At 40.4% G+C, this 7399-nt stretch overlaps 1 non-coding gene across 1 annotated transcript; it reads right to left on the bottom strand.

The window, feature by feature from the left end:
• Nucleotides 1-5501: 5501 nt before the first annotated feature.
• LOC130937618 (small nucleolar RNA R71) lies at nucleotides 5502-5605 on the bottom strand. Its single transcript, XR_009068828.1, has one exon. It is a non-coding gene; the product is annotated as a small nucleolar RNA R71 (small nucleolar RNA).
• Between the last annotated feature and the right edge of the window lie 1794 nt (nucleotides 5606-7399).

Raw genomic sequence — 7399 nt, forward strand, 5'->3', positions numbered from 1 at the left:
AATCCTACTTGGAATACCACTGACAAAGTTTAGACCTTCCGAATTCTCAAGGATGCCGCCAATGGATTCCAGCTTATACCACGAAGATTCTGATTAAGGAATCTAAGAGATATTCATTCAATTGAAGGTAGAACGGAGGTGGTTGTCAAGCACACGTTCATAGATTGAGAATGGTGATGAGTGTCACGGATCATCACCTTCATCATGGTTAAGTACGAATGAACATCTTAGAGAGAAACAAGCGTGTTTGAATGGAAAACAGAAATAATTGCATTAATTCATCGAGACGCTGCAGAGCTCCTCACCCCCCAACAATGGAGTTCAGAGACTCATGCCGTCAGAGAGTACCAAGTTCAGATCTAAATATGTCATGAGATACAAAATAAATCTCTAAAAGTTGTTTAAATACTAAACTAGTAACCTAGGTTTACAGAAAATGAGTAAATTAAGATGGATAGTGCAGAAATTCACTTCTAGGGCCCACTTGGTGTGTGCTGGGGCTGAGACTTAAGCCTTTCACGTGCCTGAGCTGTTTTTGGAGTTAAACGTTAGGTTGTAACCTGTTTTTGGCATTCAACGCCAGAATGCAAAATGGAACTAGCGTTAAACGCCAGTTTACGTTGTTTATCTTCGAACAATATGATGTGTGGAAAACGATCCAACACAAAACTCACCGGAAAGTGTACCGGGTCGCATCAAGTAATAAAACTCACGGGAGTGAGGTCGATCCCACAGGGATTGAAGGATTGAGCAATTTTAGTTTAGTGGTTGATTTAGTCAAGCGAATCAAGTTTTGGTTGAGTGATTTTGTATCTAACAGTAAGTAAATGACAGAAAATGTAAAGGGGAAGGGAAAAATTGCAGAAATTAAAGAAAACTGAAAGTAAAAGAGCTGAATCTTAAAGAACAAGAAATTAAATGACTGAAACTTAAAGTGCAAGAAATGTAAATTGCAGTAACTTAAAGTGCAAAAAATATAAATTGTAGTAATGAAAAAGGGATTTGAGGACTGGGATGTCAGAATTCAAGCAAGGGAAAGTAAATTGCAACAATTATAAAAGCAAGAGATGATCTGAATTCTGTTAAATCTCAAACAGAAGGGGAAATTAAATTGCAGCAGAGGTTCACAGAAGAACCAAAAGGAAAATGGGATCTCAGGACTCCAGAGACTAGATAGCAAAGTCTAGATCTCAATTGCCTTCCCAGATCCAAATTCACAAAGCAATTAACAAGAAATTAAAGAAGAAGCAGTAATTGAACTTAATTATGCAGAAGAGAAATTAAAGAGATCTTGAATGGAGATTGAGACAGAAATTCCTCAATTCTTCACACCCAAGACTCAAACAAGAAAAGTAAAAATTGCTCAAGCAAGAACGAGGAAGAAGAGAGATCAATTCTCCTCCCCAATTCCCTGAAATCTCAGTTCCTAGCTCTCAATGAAGTCTCCAAATTCAAAAATCAAAAGAAGGTTCAAAAATCAAAAGTGAAGAAAAAGGTCCTAATTACATCAAACTATCTCCTATTTATACACTTTCTATTCTTGGATTTTGGAATTTGGATGGGCTTTTGATTTGGTGAAGAAATGATTTTAATTGGATTTTTAATCCAATTTCAGCCCATGAGGAAGTAGCTCCCAGGAGGCTGCCCTGCCATTGTGGAGGGCAGGGCAGGAAATGGTGCGCGCGGCCCTTGTTGCGTGCGTGTGGTGCTGCAGGATGCTGCCCTGCCCTTGTGGAGGGCAGGGCAGAGTTTTCTTGGTGCGCCAGATTTTGCCCGCGCGTGTGTGCTTGCTGGCTGAGACTCCCTTGGTGCGCCAATCTTGTGCGCTGGCCGTGCATCACAAAATGCTGCCCTGCCCTTGTGGAGGGTGATGAGCGGATAATTTGTACGCTTTTTGGCATTGTTTTTAGTATGTTTTTAGTATATTTGGTTTAGTTTTTAGTATATTTTTATTAGTTTTTAGTTAAAATTCACTTTTCTGGACTTGACTATGAGTTTGTGTGTTTTTCTGTGATTTCAGGTATTTTCTGGCTGAAATTGAGGGACCTGAGCAAAAATCTGATTCAGAAACTGAAAAGGATTGCAGATGCTGTTGGATTCTGACCTCCCTGCACTCGAAGTGGATTTTCTGGAGCTACAGAAGCCCAATTGGCGCGCTCTCAACAGCGTTGGAAAGTAGACATCCTGGGCTTTCTAGCAATATATGATAGTCCATATTTGCCCAAGATTTGATGGCCCAAACTGGCGTTCAAAGTCACCTTCAGAATTTCCAACGTTAAACACCGAAAATGGCACCAAAATGGGAGTTAAACGCCCAAACTGGCACAAAAGCTGGCGTTTAACTCCAAGAAGAGTCTCTACACGAAAATGCTTCATTGCTCAGCCCAAGCACACACCAAGTGGGCCCGGAAGTGGATTTTTATGTCATTTACTCATCTCTGTAAACCTTAGGCTACTAGTTCCCTATAAGTAGGACCTTTTACTATTGTATTTTCATCTTGGATTTTCGGGTTCCCTCTTTGGGACCGAAGCCAATGATCACTTTTGTTCTTATGTATTTTCAACGGTGGAGTTTCTACACACCATAGATTAAGGTGTGGAGCTCTGCTGTACCTCGAGTATTAATGCAATTACTATTGTTCTTCTATTCAATTCCGCTTGTTCTTGTTCTAAGATATCACTTGTTCTTCAACTTGATGAATGTGATGATCCGTGACACTCATCATCATTCTCACCTATGAACGTGTGCCTGACAACCACCTCCGTTCTACCTTAGATTGGGTGAATATCTCTTGGATTCCTGATACATGATGCATGGTTGATCGCCTGACAACCGAGCCAGCCATTCCGTGAGATCAGAGTCTTCGTGGTATAGGCTAGAACTGATGGCGGCATTCAAGAGAATCCGGAAGGTCTAACCTTGTCTGTGGTATTCTGAGTAGGATTCAATGATTGAATGACTGTGACGTGCTTCAAACTCCTGAGGGCGGGGCGTTAGTGACAGACGCAAAAGAATCACTGGATTCTATTCCGGCCTGATCGAGAACCGACAGATGGATAGCCGTGCCGTGATAGGGTGCGTTGAACATTTCCACTGAGAGGATGGGAGGTAGCCACTGACAACGGTGAAACCCTTGCATAAGCTTGCCATGGAAAGGAGTAAGAAGGATTGGATGAAGACAGTAGGAAAGCAGAGAGACGAAAGGGATACAGCATCTTCATGCGCTTATCTGAAATTCCCACCAATGAATTACATAAGTATCTCTATCTTTATCTTTATGTTTTATTCGTATATCACCATATCCATTTGAGTTTGCCTGACTAAGATTTACAAGATGACCATAGCTTGCTTCATACCAACAATCTCCGTGGGATCGACCCTTACTCGCGTAAGGTTTATTACTTGGACGACCCAGTGCACTTGCTGGTTAGTTGTGCGAAGTTGTGTTTATGCCATGGTATTGAACACCAAGTTTTTGGGGTTCATTACCGGGGATTATGAGAGTTGTGAAAAGTATCGTTCACAATTTCGCGCACCAAGTTTTTGGCGCCGTTGCCGGGGATTGTTTCGTGTATGGACAACTGACGGTTCATCTTGTTGCTTAGATTAGGTATTTTTCAGAATTCTTAAGAATCAGTTATAGAGTTTCATGATGATCTGTTGAAGTCTGGCTGGCTGTGAAGCCATGTCTAATCTTATTGGACCGAGGTTTCAACTGATCATCACAAGAGTTTGTTGATCTCTATCAATCTTGCTATTGGAGCAATGATCTGCTAAGGCTTGGCTGGCCATTGGCCATGTCTAGTGTTTTGGAGGGAAGCTTTCTTTGAAAGCTTGGCTGGCTGTGAAGCCATGTCTAATTCCTGGACCGGAGTCTTAGACTAGCATTGCAATGATTCCTGGAATCCAAATTAAGAATTCTGAAACCTTTATTTTCTATTTCCATATAATTTTCGAAAAATCCAAAAAAAATTTCAAAATCATAAAAACCAAAAATATTTTATGTTTCTTGTTTGAGTCTAGTGTCTAATTTTAAGTTTGGTGTCTTGGATGCATTGTTTATTTAATCTTGGTTCTATTTTCAAGTCAATAGTACAGGGAACTGAAGATTCAGAACATGCAGCAGAGGAATTACACAGAAAAAAACTGGGCGTTCAAAACGCCCAGTGAAGAAGGACAGACTGGCGTTTAAACGCCAGCCAGGGTGCCTGGTTGGGCGTTTAACGCCCAAAAAGGTAGTGCATTGGGCGTTAAACGCCAGAATGTGCACCATTCTGGGCGTTTAACGCCAGGATGGCACAAGGGGGAGGATTTTGTTTTCAAATCAATTTTTTTTCAAGTTTTCAAAGTTTTTCAAAATCAAATCTTTTTCAAATCATATCTTTTCAATCAAATGTTTTCAAAATCAATTTCTTTCCTTTTTCAAAGATACTTGCTAACAATTGATGATTTGATTGAACATTTCAAGTATGTTGCCTTTTCTATTGAGAAAAGTTTAATGTTTGAATCATATCTTTTCTTGATAGCCAAGTTATTAATTTTTAAAATCAAATCTTTTTAAAATTGTTTTCAAATCATATCTTCTCAATCATATATTTTTAATCACATCTTTTTCAAAACAGTTTTCAATCATATCTTTTTGATTTCTAATTTCAAAGTCTTTTTCAAAAATTACTTGATTTCTTTCCCACTCTTGATTTTCAAAAATCAATTAAAGTTTTTCAAAATTTTTTTTTAAAAATCTTTTTAACTTAATTTTCGAAAAATTTCCTCCTCTCTTCTCACATCCTTCTATTTATGGAGCACCACTCCTCCTCAATGCACAATTCGAACTCTATCTGACTAAGTTCGAATTCTTCTCCTTCTTCCTTTTATTTTTCTTCTTCTCTGACACCTCAAGGAATCTCTATACTGTGACATAGAGGATTCCACATTTTCTTGTTCTCTTCTCTTTCATATGAGCAGGAGCAAAGACAAAAGCGTTCTTGTTGAAGCTGATCCTGAACCTGAAAGGACCTTGAAGCGAAAGCTAAGAGAAGCTAAAGCACAACTCTCTGTAGAGGACTTAACAGAAATCTTCAAAGAGGAAGAACACATGGCAGCCGAAAACAACAACAATGCCAACAATGCAAGGAAGGTGCTGGGTGACTTTACTGCACCTACTCCCGACTTCTATGGGAGAAGCATCTCTATCCCTGCCATTGGAGCAAACAACTTTGAGCTTAAGCCTCAATTAGTTTCTCTAATGCAACAGAATTGCAAGTTTCATGGACTTCCATTGGAAGATCCTCATCAGTTTTTGGCTCAGTTCTTGCAAATCTGTGACACTGTCAAGACTAATGGGGTTAACCCTGAGGTCTACAGACTTATGCTATTCCCTTTTGCTGTAAGAGACAGAGCTAGGACATGGTTGGACTCACAACCTAAAGAAAGCCTGAACTCTTGGGAAAAGCTAGTCAATGCCTTCTTGGCAAAGTTCTTTCCACCTCAAAAATTGAGTAAGCTTAGAGTGGAAGTCCAAACCTTCAGACAGAAGGATGGAGAATCCCTCTATGAAGCTTGGGAAAGATACAAACAATTGATCAGAAAATGTCCTTCTGACATTCTTTCTGAATGGAGCATCATAGGTATTTTCTATGATGGTCTCTCTGAACTGTCCAAGATGTCTTTGGATAGCTCTGCTGGAGGATCTCTTCATCTGAAGAAGACGCCTACAGAAGCTCAAGAGCTCATTGAAATGGTTGCAAATAACCAATTCATGTAAACTTCTGAAAGGAATCCTGTGAACAATGGGACAAATCAGAAGAAAGGAGTTCTTGAGATTGATACTCTGAATGCCATTCTGGCTCAGAACAAGATATTGACTCAACAAGTCAATTTGATTTCTCAAAGTCTGTCTGGAATGCAAAATGCACCAAGCAGTACTAAGGATGCTTCATCTGAAGAAGAAGCTTATGATCCTGAGAACCCTTCAATGGAAGAGGTGAATTACATGGGAGAACCCTATGGAAACACCTATAATTCTTCATGGAGAAATCACCCAAATCTCTCATGGAAGGATCAACAGAGACCTCAACAAGGTTTCAACAACAATAATGGTGGAAGAAACAGGTTTAGCAATGGCAAGCCTTTTCCATCATCTTCTCAGCAACAGACAGAGAGTTCTAAGCAGAGTAACTCTGACTTAGCAACCATGGTCTCTGATCTAATCAAAACCACTCAAAGTTTCATGACTGAAACAAGGTCCTCCATTAGGAATTTGGAGGCACAAGTGGGACAGCTGAGCAAGAAAATTACTGAACTCCCTCCTAGTACTCTTCCAAGCAATACAGAAGAAAATCCAAAAGGAGAGTGCAAGGCCATCAACATGGCCGAATTTGGAGAGGAAGGAGAGGAAGTGAACGCCACTGAGAAAGACCTCAATGGGCGTGCACTAGCCTCCAATGAGTTCCCTAATGAGGAACCATGGGAATCTGAGGCTCAAAATGAGACCATAGAGATTCCATTGGACTTACTTCTGCCTTTCATGAGCTCTGATGAGTATTCCTCCTCTGAAGAGGATGAGTATGTCACTGAAGAGCAAGTTGCTAAATACCTTGGAGCAATCATGAAGCTAAATGACAAGTTATTTATGAGACTTGGGAGAACGAACCTCCTTTGCTCACCAAAGAATTGGATGACTTGTCTAGGCAGAAATTACCTCAAAAGAGGCAGGACCCTGGGAAGTTCTCCATACCTTGTACCATAGGCACATTGACCTTCAAGAAGGCTCTGTGTGACTTAGGGTCAAGTGTAAACCTCATGCCTCTCTCTGTAATGGAGAAGCTAGGGATCTTTGAGGTACAAGCTGCAAGAATCTCACTAGAGATGGCAGACAATTCAAGAAAACAAGCTTATGGACTTGTAGAGGATGTTCTGGTAAAGATTGAAGACCATTACATCCCTGCTGATTTTATAGTCCTAGAGACTGGGAAGTGCATGGATGAATCTATCATCCTTGGCAGACCCTTCCTAGCCACAGCAAAGGCTGCGATTGATGTTGATAGAGGTGAACTGATCATTCAAGTGAATGAAGAATCCTTTGTGTTTAAGGCTCAAGGATATCCCTCTGTCACCATGGAGAGGAAGCATGAAGAGCTCCTCTCAAAACAGAGCCAAACAGAGCCCCCACAGTCAAACTCTAAGTTTGGTGTTGGGAGGCCACAACCAACTTCTAAGTTTGGTGTTGAACCCCCACACTCAATCTCTAAGTTTGGTGTTGGGAGGTTCCAACATTGCTCTGAGCATCTGTGAGGCTCCATGAGAGTCCTCTGTCAAGCTACTGACATTAAAGAAGCGCTTGTTGGGAGGCAACCCAATGTTATATTTTATATATTTTCCTTTGTTATTTTATTTTAT

This window comes from Arachis stenosperma, chromosome 6 (assembly GCF_014773155.1).
Source record: "Arachis stenosperma cultivar V10309 chromosome 6, arast.V10309.gnm1.PFL2, whole genome shotgun sequence".
NCBI classification, from domain to species: Eukaryota; Viridiplantae; Streptophyta; class Magnoliopsida; order Fabales; family Fabaceae; genus Arachis; species Arachis stenosperma.